This window comes from Capsicum annuum, chromosome 3 (genome assembly GCF_002878395.1).
Source record: "Capsicum annuum cultivar UCD-10X-F1 chromosome 3, UCD10Xv1.1, whole genome shotgun sequence".
NCBI lineage: Eukaryota > Viridiplantae > Streptophyta > Magnoliopsida > Solanales > Solanaceae > Capsicum > Capsicum annuum.
The window spans coordinates 170,060,300-170,083,014 of record NC_061113.1 but is presented as its reverse complement, the minus strand read 5'-3'; the positions used below and the strand labels follow the sequence as shown (position 1 = coordinate 170,083,014).

The window sequence follows — 22,715 nt, the reverse complement described above, 5'->3', positions numbered from 1 at the left end:
AGGTGCATTAAGGGGGAGGACGGTAGAGTGTTGGTGGAGGACGGCCACATTAAGAAGAGATGGCAGTCGTATTTTCATGGGCTCTTGAATGACGAAGGGGATAGAGCTATTGTATTAGGGGAACTGGAGCACTCAGAGGAGTGTCGGGATTTTAGCTATTGTAGACGTTTTAAGGTAGAAGAGGTTAGACAGGCTGTCCGCAGGATGCGAAGGGGTAGGGCGACGGGGCCGGATGAGATACCGGTGGAGTTTTGGAAGTTCGTTGGAGAGGCTGGTGTAAGGTGGTTGACTGGATTGTTTAATGAAATTTTCAGGACGGCAAAGATGCCCGAGGCGTGGAGGTGGAGTACCATGATCCCTCTCTATAAGAATAAGGGGGACATTCAGAGTTGCGATAACTATAGGGGATTAAGTTATTGAGTCACTCGATGAAGATCTGGGAGAGAGTGGTCGAGGTGAGGCTGAGACGGATAGTGTCTATTTCGGAGAACCAGTTCGGATTTATGCCCGGCCGCTCGACGACGGAGGCAATCCACCTGGTACGGAGGTTGGTGGAGCAGTATAGGGAGAGGAAGAAGGATCTGCACATGGTGTTTATCGACCTGGAGAAGGCTTACGACAAAGTCCCCAGGGAGGTGCTTTGGAGATGCTTGGAGGTGAGTGGGGTACCGCTGGCATATATCAGAGTAATTAAGGATATGTATGATAGAGCGAAAACCCAGGTGAGGACGGCGGGAGGAGACTCGGAGCATTTCACTGTCCTGACAGGATTGCATCAGAGATCTACTCTTAGTCCCTTTTTGTTTGCGTTGGTGATGGATGTGTTGACGCGGCGTATTCAAGGGGAGGTGCCGTGGTGTATGCTTTTTGCAGATGATGTAGTTCTGATAGATGAGACTCGAGGGGGTGTGAATGACAAATTAGAGGTGTGGAGGCGAACCCTTGAGTCTAAACGGTTCAGGGTGAGCAGAAGCAAGACAGAGTATGTGGAATGCAATTTTAATGACGTGAGGCGGGAGAATGAGGTAGTAGTGAAGCTGGAAGCTCAGGAGGTATGTAAGAGGGACAAGTTCAAGTATCTTGGGTTCGTGATCCAGAGTAACGGTGAGATTGACGAGGATGTCTCGCACCGTATTGGGGCGGGATGGATGAAGTGGAAACTCGCGTCGGGGGTGCTGTGTGATAAGAAGGTCCCCCCAAGCTTAAAGGCAAATTCTACAGGGTGGTAGTCCATCCGGCCTTGTTGTATGGAGCGGAGTGTTGGCCAGTTAAGAACTCCCACATCCAAAAAATGAAGGTGGCAGAAATGCAGATGTTGCGCTGGATGTGTGGACTGACTAGAGGGGATAGAGTTCGGAATGAGACTATCCGGGAGAAGGTTGGTGTGACTTCAGTGGAGTGCAAGATGCGGGAAGCACGATTGAGATGGTTCGGACACGTGAAGAGGAGGGGCATGGATGCCCCGGTCCGTAGGTGTGAGAGGCTAGCGTTGGATGGTTTTAGGCGGGGTAGGGGTAGGCCGAAGAAGTACTGGGGTGAGGTGGTTAGGCGGGACATGGAACAGTTACAGCTCACCAAGGACATGACCCTAGATCGGAAGGTCTGGAGGACGCGAATTACGGCAGAGGATTAGGGCCAGTTCGGGTCGCTAGTGTAGGAAATTACTTGGTGGGGGTTTTATTCTTGTCATGATTCCGTGTTCCGTGTTCCATGTAGTATTACGAATCTGTGTGCTTTCCCCTGCTTTCCTCTGCTTTATATTACTTATGGGTGCCGTATTTATGTTATGTAATCTGCTTCTGTGCTGCACTATGTGTTTGTGTGGTATCTCGTGCCTTGAGCCGGGGGTCTATCGGAAACAGCCTTTCTACTTCATCAGAGGTAGAGGTATGGACTGCGTACATCTTACCCCCCCAGACCCCACTAGGTGGGAATATACTGGGTTTGTTGTTGTTGTTGTTTTTGCTTTGAATAGGTTCTCTGTTGTACCCAATATTGTGTCTGGTTAGTGGCTTACTGCAGGATCATTGCTATGTTGGTCTGGACGTTTCAAACTTGGAAATAGCTGCTTTATTTCCCTCCTATCCAGCAATGCATTGATAAGGCATTAGTAGCCTTCAGTCTGGCACGGAAAAGCTCTAAAAATGCTGAAAACTTTATTTATGCTTGGCTATCCGTCATGAAATCTTATAACTTTTTGCTTAAATACTTGAATATGGCATCAATTATGGCTTGAGATATCTAGGATGGATTGTACATTCGAATAGAAAATTTTAGATTCTTGTCTAATACTAAAAGGCTTTTACGATTCTAAGTTCTAAGTCACAATACTGAGTGACAAACTTCTCTTTTCACAACTATCCTGTCTCTTCGTCTCTCTTTGAATTTTTGGGATTCTTTGCGTCATTCAAGTTTAGAGTTTTCAAGTCTCAAGTGTGGATTTGCAATCTAAAATCCCTTTAGTTCAATGCTCCGAAATAGGTGAAAATAGAATCTTATGATGTTATTTTATAATGTTGTTTGTTTCATTTTTGCTTCCTAGATTTCACGTAGGAGGTATCTTCAGTTTATTGATGTGAAGATGTTTTTGGGTGCTTTAAATCACTTGTTCTTTTTTATTTTGAGTTTTCCAAATCTGCCTACTTGAGATTCCAGTGGAAAATCTGCTGCCCTAATAATGTATTGTTGAGATCATACTGATGTTAAAATCAATTAGCCGAGCATAGTAAAAATTCATATTATGTGTCATCTTCACAGTTTATGTGTTCTCTTATGTATGTTCTTATTAATTATGAAGCAATAACAAAAGATATACCCATGGAATGGAGGTCATATTTAAAGATATTCTTCACTGTTGCATCAATTTTATGGAACTGTGAACTCCTTGATTGACTTTACGTCAAAATTGATATAATTGGTTGTTTGTTTTAGCTTTTGATTAGTTAATTTGAGATGTTTCTTGTCTTTGTTTAATTTTTCTTTTGAATGTGTGTTCAAAATCTTTTCTTTTTATCTATTATGAGATGAAAATAAATATGCGACTAAATAGCAACTATTTAGAATTTTTCAGCCAAATCGATTTAAAACTAAATCGCATATGATTGAAGCAGTGTATTATTTGTCTTAAAATATTTCTTATACTTCTTCTAAGTGTTTGTTTTACCATGTTTTTTTATCATTATCAAAAAATCAGCTTTGGTATGTTGTGAGTCTTAAGTAGAAAAGTTATTTTAACCGTTAGAGAAACTTGTGATCGTGATATTAACCGATCATCTTTCTCGTCTAAATAAATGGTCTATGCAGATAAATGAATTTGCTGTAGACACCATGTTTATAGATTTATCTTCTTTGATCGAAGTTGTTAAATTGAAATCGTATGTAGTATGCTACATCTAGGCTCCCGACAGAAAGTGTTTTTCCTCTATTCCCCTGTACTATAGGTTTACTATCCTATCTCTTTTTTAGAAATTGTAGGCACATAGAAGTTAATGGTCGCTGCGAGATACATGTTGTTTTAAATACAAATCTCTTGATCCATGCTTTGGAATATACTTGTAGTTCTTGATGATAATGTTATGCTGTTATTATATAAATGCAACCTTTCCAGAAGTAGTTATAAATTCTTGAACTATATGTGTTTCCTCCGGCATGTATTCACATGAGATGAATTTCCTCTACATTAACATGACATGAGAGATCCTTTAGTACTAATATAATGTTTCATAAAGAGTAGTGATTCCCTTCTGTTTCTGTGTATATTCATTCTGTGGGTTTTTTCTTGTAAGGAGTTCACATCATATTCCTCTCGAGTTAAGAATAATTTTCTCATTTCTAATCCTTTTCTTTCATGTTTCACATGTATACTTGAGAGCGCGTTTGGAGTCTCATGGCTTGACTTCATTGATAACGCTCAACTTACAAGTCAATTTAAGTGCAAGGCAATCGTCGTCAATATATTTACCCGACTTTGAGTCAGGGTCGAATCCATGAGAAACAATGTGAGTGGCGATTGAGTAAGTTTGAAATAAAAGTTTCTTGCTAAGTTCAACCCAATGGTACAAGATGGTTTGGGGGTTTTCAATGTTTTAAATGTGAAAGTAATTCTTCGGCTTCTAAGGGACTAATTCAAGACTAAGAACAATTAAAGTGTAATTAATTAGGCACGAATCTTGGGATTACGCTATCCTAGGGGCAAGTTATGCATGGGAACGTGATAATTCGATGCAAAATCTAATCGTCATGATGTGGTAGGCTAAGTTGAAAGTCCTTGAGGCTAGTTTGTCGACAAAGTCTCAAAGATATCACTCATTGACCCTTTCGAGTACCCAACGAGTGTGTCAATTAAAGCCACCCAACACCTTAACTGGGTATCCCTATTTCTTGGATGATACCCATGGTATAGTCAACCTCGTAATCACCCTTATGTCCAAGATAGTGAGAATTAGCAAACTATGCCCATAAATTATCTACTATTGCCTTGGTTCCCACATCCTTTTTTCAAGGATGACGTGGATTCTAAAAGTTTACCCAAACCCCTCTTTCAAGGATGATTTGAGCTTTCAAGAGCTTGGGATTTTCACCCATCAAACCCATTTGGTTATTTGGATCTTTCACCCACAAATCCCAACCAATTTAATCGAGCAATAGTAGAACCTATTATTAACAAACTGGAATCTATACAAATACATCACAACCCACACACAATTGCACCCTAATCAAGCATAACCCTAAGAGGTAGATCTAGCACATCATCAGGACAATAAAAACAAATATACCAAGATGTCCATCAAAGATATTCATAAGAAAAATAAAGAGAGGACAAATCACACTTTAGACTCAAATAAATCTTTAATAGACAAATCTACACTTTAGAGTTTCTCTAATTAAATCTTTCCTCAAATTAGTGTAAATTTAAGCTCCAAGCTCCAAGAAATTACAAAAACCCTAACTAAGGATGGGTGGTAGACTTATGAAATGATGGTGATGCCCTATAATGAATGAGTTTTGAGCGTTCAATGGGATTTGAGGTTGGCTGGCCAAAATGACATAATTGCCCTTGGGCATAATCCCGCTAGTCCACGATTGCGTTAGCTTGTGCGCGATTGCGTCAACCGCGAACACATTAAGATTACTGGGATCGCGGTCCTTTAATCTATCTTGACTGGTTGCGATCGCAGCCTTCAGACCGCTATCACGGTAACTGAGACTGTGTTCTGCTCCAGGTCTACTAGTTGTACTTCTTCTCTCTTTTCTTGATCCTTTTCGGCTTGCATCTACATCTTTCCTTCTCATAACCCGTATGCTTGCAAAATGTAGATATTATTAGTTCATTTAATCACAAATATGTCTCACTTTTCTTTCAAAACATGGTAATGTGCATGAATGTTGAGTGCAAATGAATGGTAAATTCACCGCTTATCAACACCCCCAACTTAAAGCTTTGCTTGTCCTCGAGCAACACCACCTCTTACCACGAGACTCTGCATATTTATGCCCACATTGAATGACCCAAATGATCATAATGACTTCAAGCTTAGTTAATACCACAATTTAGCTCTTCAAACATGGAAAAAATTATTTTCACAACACCCCTCAACATAAAATGTGATTTTTCACGGATGCAAGAGACTTTAAAGAGCAACTATGCAACAGTCACTAATACTCTAAAATTGACTCATCTTTGACCTCACTACATTATACTCCTTTTTGCCTTATTTTTTTGGAGATGACAAAATCACCCACCTCGATTTACTTACATGCCTCCTAACAAGAAAGAAGATTTCACACACCAAGTCATCAATTATGCAACAAGGACTTTAAGTGTAAAACACTCTTTCTCAAGAACTCTAGATGCTATCAAGTACCATACATAGGATTACCCCTATTTTCAATCTCCACTACAATGAATGTAAATGGTTGGAGATCTCAAAGGACTTTTTGAGCTTGTAACATAGGTTCGGGGTAGGGTAGGATATCATTTAGGAACAATCATGGGTTATACCCTCATTGAACGTCTACGTCATACTTATTTATTCCACCTTTCACTATGAGCCACTTTTTTCTTTTATAGATGTGCCTACTTTAATTTCTTTGTTTCACCCATTTTCTTTCATTTCTTTCTCTAGCAAATTTCATGCAATTCTTTCCTTTGTTGGGTCCTTTCATCTTCTATTCATTTGTTTCAATGCTTAAGCACGTAGGCTCTCACTAACAATTTCGTGGCCCAAAGTTACCTCTTTCAATCATCACCATCCCTAACTTAGGCTTTTAGCCTCAAGTTGCAATTAGATGTTCAAGGAGGGTAGGGTTCAAAAGAGGTATAAAGATTGAAAGGCTTACGGCTTGCAATGTGTTTGCCAAAGAAAGGTCTAAAGGCTCAAAGTGGGTGACTAGGGATAATATCTATGTAGGGGTAGACTTTTAGGCTAAAGTGGACTTCCAATGTCATAAAGATGGCCTAAAATCATCTCACCAACCAAGTACAATCAAAATTAGCCTTGAGAGATTAATGGAGAAATTTCTAGATGACACAAGCATACATGAGACTTAGACAAATAAACTCACCACACACGGCATGCAAAATTCGCCAAGGTGACTCAATTGCCCCTTCTGCTTGAGACAAAAATGGAGCATTTACTAATTTTTACAATCCAAAAATTTTTGGAGTCACAAAAAGAGAAAAAGTGTTGGTACAAGGTCACTCGCGTCCATGCCCTTAATTTTTTTAAAAAATTATAAACGAGGCGGGGGTGGGGGGTGTTTGCTTTGCATTTGCTTCATGCATAATTTGCTAACCATCCAAGCCTTTATCTCACATTTTGGCTTCATGTGGTTAAACCAATCATATGGCTACTCTGACTTTGTTAATGGCATGAGTGCGATCCCAAATCCAAAATGCTGCAGGTACTCAAACTTTCCTTGCATTTATGACCTCAATGCTATGGGTACTCTGACTTTCCTTGCATTTCTTGGCTCAAAACCAAATAACGATATTTTTCCCTTAAGAATGACGTCACTCAATCTATCATAGGAAAAACTCATCCAACATCATTATTAAAAGAATTAGAAAACTAAAAAATGAAAACAATCGTCGTCACAAACTTTCTATGCTTCATGTCAACTAAGTTCAATTATTGCAAGCCAATTGTGAACTCACACAAGGGCAGGGCCACACACCCCCAAATAAAAGACTTGTAGTGACCTCACTACATAATACAAAAGCATAAGGAGGGTGAAAGGGCTTCCTAAAACCGCATTGGTAACCATGGGCATAGTGGCGCGATCGTGACATAACTGGTGGGATCGCGGTACCGCGATCGCGACCCTCAGTCTGCGATTACGGTAATTGAGGCCATCTGCTTCTTTATTTGCCCTATTTTTTTACATGGCGGCTATACTTCCAAGCTTAGTTATCCCCTATTTTAAGCCTCCAACTTGTCCAAAGCACCGACAAAACATCAAAATTATGTGACTTATTCAAAAGTATATGGAGCAAACATGAAAACGATGGGTTGCCTCCCAGCAAGAGCCATATTTATTATCACGATGACTTTCTTCATCTTTCATTTATGTCTCCACTTTGAAGACTTGAACCTTTTACCCTACTTCACATCAAGCTTCCGAGTAGGCTTTGATATTGGTGAGAACATCAAGAATCCACTTGCTACACCATGGATTTTGCATTTGATGGCCTTCAAGTGGTGGGATTCATTTTGCCAGTAGGGATTTTGCTTCTTATTTCCAATGCGTCATTTGCTTGAGTGGTTTGACTTTCATAGCTTTCACCATGCATAATGTCGAAAAGTGATTTGAGTGAGGTTTTCTCCCAAATTATGGAGTCACATCCCTTTTGGCATTCTCACCCCAAAATGGACTAAAGTCTTCATAAGGGATTTGCTTAATTTCTTCTTTTGACTCTAGTACCATTTCCTCAATTCTGCATCTTTACTTATATTAGGTTCGGTTGGTTGGGAAATCACTAGGGATTCTTCAACGTCAAGCTCACCATAATCCATGTGGCTTGACATATTTTCTTTATCAACCTCATTTTGAAGAGTGGGTATGTTCACGATTTGTGAGATGCCGGCCTCATTACCATTTTTTCTATCCTTTTAATTTCCTTTATACATGTCCCCGCGGATTGATGCGTAAGATATAAATTATCCTCCATTGTATTCACCCAATCCAAGATAAGTTGAAGCATTGCTTCAACACCATCGTATTCGACACGTTGTTCTTCCTTTTTTCATCATAAGACCTATCAACATCATAAGAAAACTAGCATTTGGGGTAGTATAATGAGGAGAGGGGGCATTTGGACAGTCACTTCAATGTCCATCTTGACCACCACATAAGGAACGATCATACTGCCAATAGGATCGAGAAGGTGCACACATCTCTCTGGGGAGCATATCTACAATCTTGTCAAAAGTGGGGTCCACCACAATATGGACATGGATTATTAAGATAAGATTTTCAACCACCAAACTCATTCATTCCAAGATGCCATTGTAACAAATAAGCAAAAATAAAAATCTACCTAACACAAGGAACAAAAGAAAATCACAAATAAATATTTACAAGTTTAAATCAAAGCAAGTAAGCTAAAATTCTAAACTAACTCAATACGCCAAATTATTCCCCGGCAACAACGCTATTTTTTATAACGTCCAACTTACACGTCAAATTAAGTGCAAGACGGTCGTCGTCAATATATTTATCCAACTTTGAGTCAGGGTCGAATCCACGAGGAACAATGTGTGGGCGATTGAGTAAGTTTGAAATAAAAGTTGCTTGCTAAGTCAACCCTATGGTACAAGATGGTTTGAGAGTTCTCAATGTTTTCGAATATGAAAGTAATTCTTGGGATTCTAAGCGACTAATTCGAGATTAAAAATAATTAAAGTGTAATTAATTGGGCACAGATCTTGGGATTACGCTATCCTAGGGGCAAGTTATGCATGTGAACATGATAATTCAATGCAAAATTTAATCGTGATGATGTGGTAGGCTAGGTTGAAAGTCCTTGAGGCTAGTTTGTCTATAAAGTCTCAAAGATGTCACTCATTGATCCTTTCGAGTACCTAATTAGTGTGTCAATTAAAGTCACCCAACACCTCAATTGGGTATCCTTATTTCTGAGATGATACCCATGGTATAGTCAACCTCGTAATCACCCTTATGTCTAAGATAGTTAGAATTAGTAAATTATGCCCATAAATTGTCTACCATTGCCTTGGTTCCCACATTCATTTTTCAAGGATGATGTGGAACAGTTCACCCAAGCCCCTCTTTTAAGGATGATTTGAGCTTTCAAGAGCTTGAAATTTTCACCAATCTTGAAATTTTCACCAATCAAACCCATTTGGGTATTTAGGGCTTTCACCCATAAATTCAAACCAATTTAATCAAGAAATAGTAGAACTCATCATCAACAAACTAAAATCTACACAAATACATCACAACCCACACATAATTGCACCCTAATCAAGCATAACTCCAAGAGGTAGATCTAGCACATCATAAGGATAATGAAAACAAATATATCAAGATGTCCATCAAAGATATTCATAAGTAAAATAAAGAGAGGAAAAATCATACGTTAGACTTAAATAAATCTTGCCTCAAATTATAGACAAAGCCAAATCTACGCTTTAGAGTTCCTCTAATTAAATCTTGCCTCAAATTAGTGTAAATTTAAGATCCAAGCTCCAAGAAATTACAAAAACCTTAAATTAAGGATGAGTGTTAAACTAGTGGAATGATGGTGATGCCTTTGAATGAGTGAGTTTTGAGCCTTAAATGGGATTTGGGGTCGGCTGGTCAAACTGATATAATTGCCCTTGGGCATAATCCCGCTAGTCCACGATCGCGTCAGCTTGCACGTGATTGCGTCAACCGTGAACGCGTTAAGATCACTGCGATCGCGGTCCTTTGATCTGTCTTGACTGGCTACGATCGCGGCCATCAGACAACGATCGCGGTAACTGAGACCGTGTTCTGCTCCAGGTTTACTAGCTGCACGTCTTCTCTCCTTTTTGATCCTTTTCAACTTGCATCCACATCTTTGCTTCTCATAACCTGTATGCCTGCAAAATGTGGATAGTAGTGCATTTAATCACAAGTATGTCTCACTTATTCTTTCAAAACATAGTAATGTGCATGAATGTTGAGTACAGATGAGTGGTAAATTCAACGCTTATCATCCATCTCTGTCCAAATCAGAGAAGCGAAATAACAGAAGCATTATGTGTTTCCGTCCAACAGTCTAGTGCCTCTTCCTCTTTTGTTGCTTTATTCTTCCTTTATCAACACTTATTATTATTGTCATTTAGTGTTTCGTACAATATAATTTGAAATTTATGTTTTGCATGTTCTTATTTGAAGTATTGTGAATCCTTAAATTTGATAGCAAATTTAATTGTTTTCTTTCCATCCCGTCTTTAGATTTTTAACTTAGCGCAATCGCTAGGATTAGGGGTTTAATTCGTATTGTTAAGAGGTTAAATTTTGTGGGCTAGAACTTCTTTAGAGTTCAACACTAGCATGTCTTGGTTCAAAACTAGATTGGATTTTTTTATAAAAAAAAAAATGGGGTTGCAACCTCTGCATATTTCTTTTAAAAGAACTTTAATTATTTTTTAAAGAATAATATATACTTTTCCCTACAAATGCAATTTTTTTTTAAATTTGATTGTTGAATAAAGATTATGAAAGACTCTTTTCTTTTTTCTGAAACATGGAAATAAAAGGGCTAAGTTATTTTATTTCAAAATGAGATATTTAACCCTTTATTTTACTTACTACTTTATTTATTTTTTTTAAAAATCTAATACACTGCAGTACTTTCACCTTACATATGCACGTCACTTCCCTTTATACATCATGCACATAGGTACCGACATTGGTACTTGTCAAATAATAATTATATTGGTACCAACTTTGGGTAACTAATTATAATAATTATAGTTTATTATTAGTACTACTATTATGGGGAGTATATTTACCCTATAACTGGTAAATATGGTATATGGTATATTTACCCAAATAAATATATTATATGGTATAATATAGGTAATATATTATTTATTACTTATATGATAATAAAATAGGTAATATTTTATATAATTATATGGTAATATATATTTATTATGGTAATATATTAGTATTACCATAATAATTATATTGGTACTAACATTGGATCTATATGCAATAGTAAATGTGTACTAATATACTTATTAGTACCATAATATATTGGTATTATTACCAGACTGGTTTAAAATAAGTATATATATATATACTTATATAAAATATTACCTATTTTATTACTATATAGGTAATAAATAATATGTTACCTATATTATACCATATTATCACATGGTATACCATATGGTAATATGGTAATGGTATACCATATGGTATCCAATTATGTTACATGTTGGTAATATATATGGTGATATAATAATATTATACAATACCATAATATATCATATTATCATATGGTATAATATTACCATATGGTATTGTACCATATATGATACTCCCTCCGTTTCGAAATAAGTGAATTGTTGGGGTATTTATTGGTGTTTTAAAATATGTGAATCATTGAATTTTTTTTCAAATTTACCCTTATGATTTGACAACCAATTAACTTTTGAAAAAGTATTACAAAGTCAACTTTTTCTTTTTTATGGGTTAAAATGGAAAGTTGTGTTAAATTTATGTCTTTAATACTTTTTCCTTAATTTGTGTGTCAAAATTCAACAATTCATTTATTATGAAACGGAGGGAGTAAGGTATACCATATATTTATATGTATAATACCTATAATACCATATATATGTATATACACCATTTACTATATCATATAACCATAAATATTGGATATATGGTACTGTAATCATAGTATTGGTTATATTGGTACCAATACTATGTAATCTATAGTATTGTAATATATAAATATTAAAATAATGGTAACCTATTATATATATATAGTCATATATATATTATTTATATAGTGCCATTTGTAAATAGGTATTGTAGTACCTAATATATGTATATAGTGTATAATACATATTATGTTAATATTTGGTACTATGGTAATCATATATATATTATACAATATTATATAATCTATGGATACTATATACTATATGGTACCATAGTATCAATATTCCGTTCATTCAAATAGTAATATTAAACTGTATTATTCGCCAAATATATTGAATGAACATTATATGGATAGGTAATATGTAATAATGGAATATGTAATTACCCTAATCCTGGATATATTTCATGTAATGAATATATACCAATAATATTGGTATATTATTTGGTACAACTAGATATTATATATATATATATGTTTATCATAATACCTAAGTATCATATATATATATATATATATATATGTAATATACCTGTTCATCTATATAGTGGTACCTAACATCCAGGTTATATTACAAAGGACCACCAATATATTACATCCAGGTATATCAAATATACAGTGGATGTAATACCACAGTAACAAAATATACTAAGATGTAATATAGTTATATCATAAAGGATCTAACTATATTACATCCACTTGTCTATTTTATTGGTATCAGACATTTTATTGGTTTATTCTCTAATACCAATAAAATAGATTCATCAAATGTGTTTAATAATTCTACTTCTAATAAGTCTTCTTCTGTAATTATCTCTTTATGTTTTTCGAGGTTATAAACTCTCATTTCTAATATTTTTAGGCTTTCTTCTAATTCTAATATTTTATCGTCTGGTGTTTTAACTATTGGTTCAGGTTGTTTCTTGTGAAAATTACTTAAATTGTTTGTTGATTTTTGAATTTTTAGAATCCTTGAGGTTTTTTCTATACAGTTTATGCATCATTTCTTGTAACATTTCCTTCATTTTGTCTTTTTGTTTTTACTTGGAAATCATTTACAAAAACAACACTGATTACTGTCTAATCCTTTTCCTTCCTCAAATTCTTGTTCACATTCTTCTATCAAATTTACTAAATCATAATAGTATGAGTTTGTTTTTTCTAATGCTATTTCATTTATAAATTCATCTTCTCCTGAATCGGTAGAATCAAGTTTTTTTATTTCTTCTTCAAAGATTTCCATGCTTCTAATGGAGTATATACTTTCATTTTCTGACATGTGTCCATCTACATTTATTAATTTTTCATTTAATAAATACATGAAGATTGTGCATGAAAACCATCCTTTTGCGTTTAATATAATATGTTTTACCAAAAATATATAAAAATAGGTCTTGGGGTAGTATCCATTGTCATTATTATGTTATTACATTAGTATATTGGTAATTAACGGATCATATATACCCTAGTAATATTCTGGATAGTAATATTGGTAAATAATGACTATCTAACGGATATCTAACGGATAGTAATATTATCAAATCCGTAGTTTAATCGTTATTACCTATAATATATATATATATATATATATATATATATATATATATATATATATACCATATGGTAATATGGTATATATATGGATATATGGATAATGTCATATTATATGGTATGGTATTACATACCATATCATATAATATTATATATATAGTACCATATATATATTATAGGTCAAATCTATCGATAGGATCTTAAATTTGTTTCGAAAATTCATTTAGACCATTAAACTAAGACTTGTACCTATTAGACCCCTAACCCCTGAATTTTGTTTCGATTGAGCATTTTTTGCCTACATGGCACACTGCGTGTTATGCACTTGCGGGAGGCGCGTGAGAAGTATTTTTTTAACTAAATCTCGAATAAAATGGTGCCAAGTGGCACTGTGAGCCCCCCAAAAATTATTAATGAAATAAAATTAAAAGAAACAAAAGAAAAACCTCATTTTTTCTCCAACTTCTTCTCCAACTCATCTTCATTTTTTTTTCCCTTAAATTTGTTCATATGAGGCTCAAAGTTCCATTATAGTAATGCCTTCGTCCTTGATAAAAACAATCACGATGGTGAAATTAAAGGTTTCTCATTCAGTTGGAAAACCCAAAGTAAACTTGAAGAGTGATATATTTGCTTTTATTTCTATGAAAAACACATGAGTCCATGGCTGAATTTGATTTAAAATCTTTGCTGGCAAAGATTCCAAACTCGATGTTTTTGTTGTTGTCCAAATCTTGTTAAAATATTTTGGATTATTAATATAGTGGTTAAAATATTACTTCTTGAAATTTCAATGTATTTGGCAATGAAGAATATAATTTAGTTTTTAATTTATTGTCTTAATCTAATCGTTGGAAAAAATGGAGAAAAGGAATAAAAATGGAGTTATGTGTGAAGACAACGGGGGTAGGGGATGAAGACGACGGGGTGGGGGATGAGGGTGAAAACGATGACCGTGTGTGTGAAGACTATGGGGTTTGGGGTAGGGGAGGGGGTGGTAAAGACGATGTATGTGTGTGTGTGTGAGGGAAGACGACGGAGGGAGGTGGGGTGGGGGTGAAGAAGATGACGTTTGAGCGGTGGGTATGCTTTTTTTCTTTTTTTTTTTAATTAAAAAATTATTATTAAATAGCTAATTAAATAGAAAAATAAATCAGCAATTCCACATATATTTTTTTTGCCACGTGTTTTTTTTTATTGGGCATTTTTGCCACATCACGCGAGTGTAACACACTCTCTATATACATTTTGCTGATTGTGTAAAAAATGCCCAATCGAAGCAAAATTCGAGGGTTTAAGGGTTTAATAGGTATAAGCCTTAATTTAGGGGTCTAAGTGAATTGTAGGGACAAGTTTGAGGTCCTATCGATGAGTTTGACCTATATTATATGATCCATATATTACCATATAATATTATGGATGTATTATGGTACATACCATCATCTTCTTCAGACTTTTCAAGTCTCTGGGAATTTACAGATTAATCTATCGTTATTGCTAAAACACTAAGAGAATAACCATATATTCAGGATATTTTATAAGTAATTTACAAATTTTACAAGATAAAAAAATTGGCAGAAAACCACCGGCGATTCGGATCTTAATAAAATACATGTGAAGGAAAATATAAACTTGATTAATTCAAACATAATTTACAAACTTGGGAGAAAAATACAAAGATTTATGTAACTATCACTTACATGTCTTAAAGAAGAAGTGATGTTTCTCTTTTGGGAGTCTCCTGAAAACTTGACAGCTACCGAAAAATGAAGAACTAAGAAAACTTTTCACACTTTTCATACTCCTTTTTTTTTTTTTCTTTTTGAAGCAACTTACAAACTTTTGAAACTAAAAAATTTAAAAAACTTAAGAAAACTAGAGAATTTTCTTACTCTTGATTTTTTCTTGCTTTTTTTTCTCTTTTTGCTACATGTTTAGTAGTGTCTTACTGAAACTTTTCCTTTACTGTAACATTAGGTAATATGGCACTATATATATATATATAGTACCAGACTATAATTTGCAATAGTGAATATATATATATTATTTATATATGATCTAATTAGTACCATATATAAATATATATTGGTACCATATATATTGGGACCACCATAAACTATATTGGTAATATACTAAGATTGTATATTGGTTCCATCAGTAAATATATAGGTATCACTAATAGTACCAATATATATTATTGGTACCATCAGTAAATATATAATTAAAATATATTGGTACCATATAATAGTATTTTATATAATATATAATTAAAATTATATTATATGGTACCAATATATTATTTAATATATATTATATAATATACCAATATATAGGTAATACTAAAAGTCCCTATATTTTGTATAATCAATAATATGGTACATATTTACCATCAGTAAATATGGTATTATTGGTACCAATACTGGTGGTACTATTATATAGTTTTTATATTAAACTATATTTTAACCAGTCTGCAACTTGTCTATTATTAGTATATTATTTAATATATATATATATATATATATATATATATATATATATGGTGGTACAAAATAGGTAATTAATATAATATTATTTGACAAATATCTCTTTGGTACATGTTTAATAGTATATATGCATTCTATATATATAATATTAACAAGGATGTATATATTATAGTCTTATATATAGACAAGTTATACTTCTACTAGTAATAATAATAAGCAAGAATATATATTACTTATATATGTATATATATCGTGGATTATATAGTTAGTATAATACTATAGACAGATAAATATAGCAAACAAATTATTATAATAAGTTATTAAAGCAGGTAAGTAGTTTTTAAGTTATTAAAAATAGGTAAGTAATATTAAGATATTAAAGCTGAATTATTGGAGTTGTGTTTTAACATGGTGTAAAGTCCTACTCAGTACTCCCTCATTCATTGTCCTAGTCCAGTGTAAGTGTTCAAGTCATAAAGGTCCAAGTGTATTTTCTCCCAATATATATTACTTTTGCATTTTTTGTTTTTTTGATTTTTTTAAAACATTTTTATTCTCTATTCATCTCTTTCTCTTCAGTTTTAGATATTTTAACAATATCTTCTTTAATCACACCCCGGGAGAATAACAACAGTCCTTTTTTATCTTCTTCGGACTTTTCAAGTCCCTAGGAATTTACAGATTAATCCATCGTTATTGGTAAGACACTGAGGAATAATCATATACTGAGGGTATTTTTATAAGTAATTTACAAATTTTACAAGATCAGAAAACTGGCAAAAAATCGCTGGAGATCCGGATCTTAATAATAATAAAACACATGTGAAGGAAAATATAAACTTGATTAATTCAAACATAATTTACAAATTTGGGAGAAAAATATAAAGACCTATGTAACTACTACTTACATGTCTTAAGGAAGAAGTAAGGTTTTCCTTTCGGGAGTCCCCTAAAAACTTGACAGCTATCGGAAAATGAAGAACTAAGAAAATTTTTCACACTTTTCACACACTTTTTTTTTGAAGTAACTTACAAACTTTTGAAACTAAGAAATTTAAAGAACTTAAGAAAATTAGAGAACTTTCTCACTCTTTCTAGCATCGTAAGCGGTCTGAAATGAGTGTTGCTCATTAGTGTCTTTAGATAGTCTAGAACTTTCTTCATCTATTGTTTGAGTATCTGTGGTTTTAAAACTAGCTGGGAGTATTCTCCCTACACTTTTTGGCAAAGTGTCAGCCATTAACGGATTTGATGAGTCTTTACCAACTACTGTTTGAGCTGGACAAGCTGTATCATTATCCGATACAGTGGGTCTTGCTGCATTCATTGGAGAAAGCACACCCATTAATAGATTTGAGAAATCTTTACCAGCTACCGTTGAGTTGGACTAGCTGTATTATTACCCAATACAGTAGGTTTTTCCATTTTTAAAGAAGATGGAAAACTCTTTGGCTGGGTCTCATAAGTTGACTGAGTCTGTTGTAAAATTTCAAAATGAGGGATTTTTATACGGTTTTGTAAAATACTTATATGTTTTAACATTTGCCCTTTTTCTTTTACAAGATTTTTATTATCTTGTCTTAAAACTTCATTGACTTGATTCAGTCTTTTTAAATTTTCGGTCATAGGGGAATAATGATCACAAAATATAATTTTGTCCGTGTCTTTATTAATATTATATTGTGGAATTTTGTGTTTCTAGTCTTAAAGGTGGAGTAATAAAATAATTTGGTCTCAGATTTCTCTGGGCATAATCTAGAGTTTTTGAGAGGTCATAAAAACCTTTATAAAGGGGTGATTTACAGTCTTTTATGACGTCCATTACCTCTATCCAAGTCTGGAACACACCTTGCTGCCGTCCTCTGAGAAACATAGAATTTAAACCTGTTAGTGGTATTTTTCTCAGTAAAATAGTAACTTAATGTATTTAGAACTGAAATAAAATAATTAATGTCACTTCTATTATATGTTATCCATAAATTGTCTAATAGACATACCTGCGGCTTATCCACTTGTACTTCTGGCCTTCGTCTGAAAGTTAAGTTGAATGGTTCGTAACATACCAAGTTGTAGGGTCCAAAAATTGTTCTATCTAATTTTGATTGTTCTAGCATCGTAAGTGGTCTAAAATGAGTGTTGCTCATTAGTATCTTTAAGAAGAAACATTATTTAAGAAGATCAACTGCAAAAAAGTCATACCTAGATAAGGATAAATATGTAAGAAAATATAACACTAGTAGAACCTATAAAAATAAATTAGAATGTTTTACCTGTGGTAGCGTAGAACACTTAGCAAATACTTGTTCAACAAGAATCAATAATAAATCTAAGAATGCACAATTAATAGAAGATGTAAATGAAAATTTAATAAATGTAGATGAATATATGTCAGATAATGAAACTATATACTCTATTAGAAGCATGGAAGTCTTTGAAGAAGAAATAAACAAATCAGATTCTTTCGATTCAGGAGAAGATGAATTTATAAATGAAATAGGATTAGAAAAAACAAACTCAGACTATTATGATTTAGTAAATTTGATAGAAGAATGTGAACATGAATTTGAGGAAGGAAAAAGATTAGGCAGTAAGTAAAAACAAAAGGGCAAAATGTAGGAAATATTACAAGGAAGGATACATAAACTATATATTAAAAAATTCCAGAGATCCTAAAAATTCAAAAATCAACAAACAATTTAAGTAATTTTCACAAGAAACAACCTGAACCAATAGTTAAAACACCAGACGATAAAATATTAGAATTAGAAGGAAGACTAAAAATATTAGAAATGAGAGTTTATAACCTCGAAAAACATGAAGAGGTATTACAGAGGAAGATTTATTAGAAGTAGAATTATTAAATGCATTTGCTGAAAATAATAGAGTTAGACAAAAAAAATCAATAATGATACCATTTGAAGGAATGGTATGTAATGAAGAAAATAAAATTAGTACAGTCAAAGTTTTAGCAAGAATAAAAATTCAAGACTATGAGTTTGAGACTTTCGCTATAGTTGATTCTGGATGTACAGGGAGCATTTTAAACAGCAGAATTAATTAAAAAATTGTCAAAACCTCAAGAATCCATGCAAATGGACGAAACATATAATACCTATACAGACTATATATCAAAAGCAAAAATAAGTTTTATTAATACTTGTGAAAATTTTTACCAACCATCATTTACATTTAGTGAAATACTAGTTAGAGATTTAAACATAAAAGCAGACTTTGTGTTAGGATTAGACTTTATGGTACAAAATAATGGAGGATGTTTAATTACGAAAAATTGGATAATATGCGTTAGTAATATCACTCACTCACCAGTGCAGACATAACCTAGTTTAACTAAATATCATTTTATTAAGGATAACCAGATGAAAACTCAGATGGCCAAATAAAATCAAAAATACCACTAGAATGTGATAAATGAAAAATTGTACATGTAATGATAATAAAAAGGGCAACGATGTATGAAGAATTACAATTAGAAATAAATTATTTAATAGTTGAGACAGACGAAAGCCTTCAAGGATGGGAAGTAATATTAAAGGCAAAACCCAATAAATACAGTGATAAAAAGGATGAAAAAAATTTGTGCTTATTCAAGTGAAAAATATAAAGAAAAGGGAAAGTTAAATAGCATAGATGCAGAGACACTAGTAGTAATTTATGGTTTGAATAGTTTTAAACTTTATATATTAAATAAGCCTGAAATATTAGTAAGAACAGACTGCGAGGCTATAGTAAAGTTTTATCAAAAAATAAAACATAAGAATAGTAGTAAAAGGAGATGGTTAAATTTCCTAGATGCTACTTCAATCTATAATATTGTTGTAGAACACATTAAAGGAAAGGATAATAACTTAGCTGATCATTTAAGTAGAATAATGAAAGAAGACAACTAATGATTTTTGTTTCAGTATGAATACATGAAAAGGAAAAGGCAAGGCAGAAGCCTCATCATCCCAAGACTATCTAAAAATTTTGGTCATAATGTTGTGTAGTATATATGTTTTTACAAAAATCTGTATCACTTCTTTTTAATTGTTTTTGTATCTATTTATTTGTACATTTTTCTCGTAGTATATCTATTACATGTTGTATTCTTTGTCCTATGGACCATGGGTTGTTTGAGTTTTGTATTACTCCTTCTCTCTTGGACCATTTTTCTTCTATCTCTCTTCCTAAAACTCCTGGTAATTTATTAAATAATCTAGCTCTTAGAGTCCGATCAAATGAGTTCCCACTAATTGTATAATAATAAAAGTAATCACTGAAAAATTCTTTAATTCTTGACCAATGATTATACTTAATTGTTCTAAATTTATTAAAGCTCTTTGTTGTAATACTACTAATCCACTATTGGGATCCTAGCCTATTAGAAGAGTATGTACTTTGTTTATAAAATTGTTTGGATTTGAGCCGAGTTCTACTAATTCTTGAAAGTCTTGTGGGAATATTATCTTATAAGCTTCCCAAAGTGCTTTAGTACTTTCTCTTAAAAATGTTTCTAAATATCTATACATAATTTCTGCATCTAGTTCTTGATTATCCTGTGTATGTTGTATGTAGTCTGCTACAATTACATTTTTCCACATGTCTATTGTATTATTCCATGCCTGAGGGTCATGAGCTGATAAATTTAGATTTTTTCCTTTATTACCTCCTTGTAATCTAATGAGTTCTTCTATTGACATTCTTTTTCCTCTAGGTTTTATATCTTGTTCTGTCCGAGTGTTTGAGTTTGTTCTAAATACTCTATGTCTTGATAAATTTTCTGTTGTTAATGGTACGTTTTGCATACCAGTTGTTCTTTGGAAAGGGCTTGAGGAACTTGCCGCACTTTCCATAAATTCTTTTATACTTTCGTCTATACTATAAATCAATTCTGAGTCTTCATTTTTTATTTTCTTTTTACGTGTATAACCATAATTATCTGTTCTTAATTCACATTTTATAAAATGCTCTTTCATTTCCTCAAGGTCTAAGTTTCCTAATTTATAGCCTGTGCATTTAAATATACTATTGCTATTTGTTTCATATAGAGCTTCTGCTTTTATTATAACTTTATTTACTTCAAAACCTTCTTCTAATATTTCTATATTCATAAAATTAGTATTCTCACATTCTTCAATTTCTTCATCAGTCTCTTTTTCATTTGTATATTGATAGTCTATGAATCTTACTGAAGCTTTTCCTTTACTGTTTATATACATTAAATGATTGGTTGGCTTTAGTATTTCTTTCTTAGTAAATCTTTCTAAATTTCATTCTAATCCTGCATATTTTTCTGAATTTATTTTTAGGGATTTTAGTAATTTAATACCTTTATTTCCCATTAAACTTACTATATCGTCTATTTTTAGACTAAACTTTATACTATTGTTAGTGACAAGTTTTCCTATAAATCCTACACATATAAGTAAATTATTTTCATTATTCATTTCTTCATATCCTTTAGTCTGTACACCTATTTTAATATGTTTTTCGAATTCTAAAGTATTTATCATACAGTCTAGACTACAATAAAAACGTCCTCTATTATTAGTCATGTCTACTTCAGTTATTCCTATTATAGATCTTTCTGAGTCTGACCATCTATTATCATATATTGTGATTAACACTTTAGTTTCTAATTTTTTTTCTAGTTAATCCTTTTATGCCTATTACTATTAATCCCATGTGCATAAGATTCATGTTTAATTTTATAATTTCTTTTAAAGAGTCTGAGCTTATTAAATTTATGCTACAACTATCTTCTCCGATAACACACATCTGTTCTTCTCTATAATGCCCATATAGTTATGCTCTTGAAAACATTCCTTCATTATATAATGTTTTAGCATTTAACAGTTTTGATTTATTTTGTTGAAATAATTGTATTTCTTTATCTACATTTATTACCTCTTCTAACTGTTGTCTTGAAATCATTCTTGGTTTATTTATTATTTTTGATAACACATTATTTGTTAAACTCTTTTATATTCTATGTATAAACTATACAAATTATTTTTGATTTTTTTTAATGTTTTTGTATTTTTGGTGGTATATTCATTAAGCCAAATAAAAAGGGTGCATATCTCTTAAAATGTTGTCTACCCAAAGCTCGTGGTTAATAGAAGCTATTTGTTCTCTAACTTCTCTTAATCTATTATCTATCTCTTGTAATTCAGTCCAAACTTCTTCTCTAGACTATGGAGAAAGTTTGAATAATTTAATACTTAATTGCCTATGTTGCAATAAGAAGTTATATAATTTTTTAAGTTGTTCCTTTAAATTTTTCTGAGACCAATAATATTCTAAATCTAATATTATTAAACGTTCGTAGGGTCTAGGATTTCTTTTCTGAGTTCTTGAAAACATATATAATAAGGTCTCCTAGAATCTTACAGTTCTGATACCAATAAAATAAACAAGTGGATGTAATATAGTTAGATAGATAATAATTGATAATATAGACAGATAATAAAATAATATAGCAAGTGGTTAGCTATATAAATAATAATAGGTAATAAATAAATAGACAAGTAGATGTAATATAGTTAGATAGATAATAATAGGTAATATAGATAGATAATAAAATAATATAGCAAGTGGTTAGCTATATAAATAATAATAGGGAAATAATTTTTTTTATATGCCTTTCTATATTTTTTCTTTTTATATTCTTGGTCATTAACATATATATATATATATATATATATATATATATATATACTTAATGTACATATATTCACTACTTATATATATACTTACTAACATATCTCTCTATCTCTCTCTCTCTCTCTCTC

At 32.6% G+C, this 22,715-nt stretch overlaps 1 long non-coding RNA gene across 4 annotated transcripts in view; it reads left to right on the top strand.

Annotated features, from left to right (window-relative positions):
* LOC107852281 overlaps positions 1 to 22,715 on the top strand; it is a 41,810-nt gene that overhangs the window by 1,419 nt on the left and 17,676 nt on the right. The gene's annotated exons all lie outside the window — the stretch shown is intronic.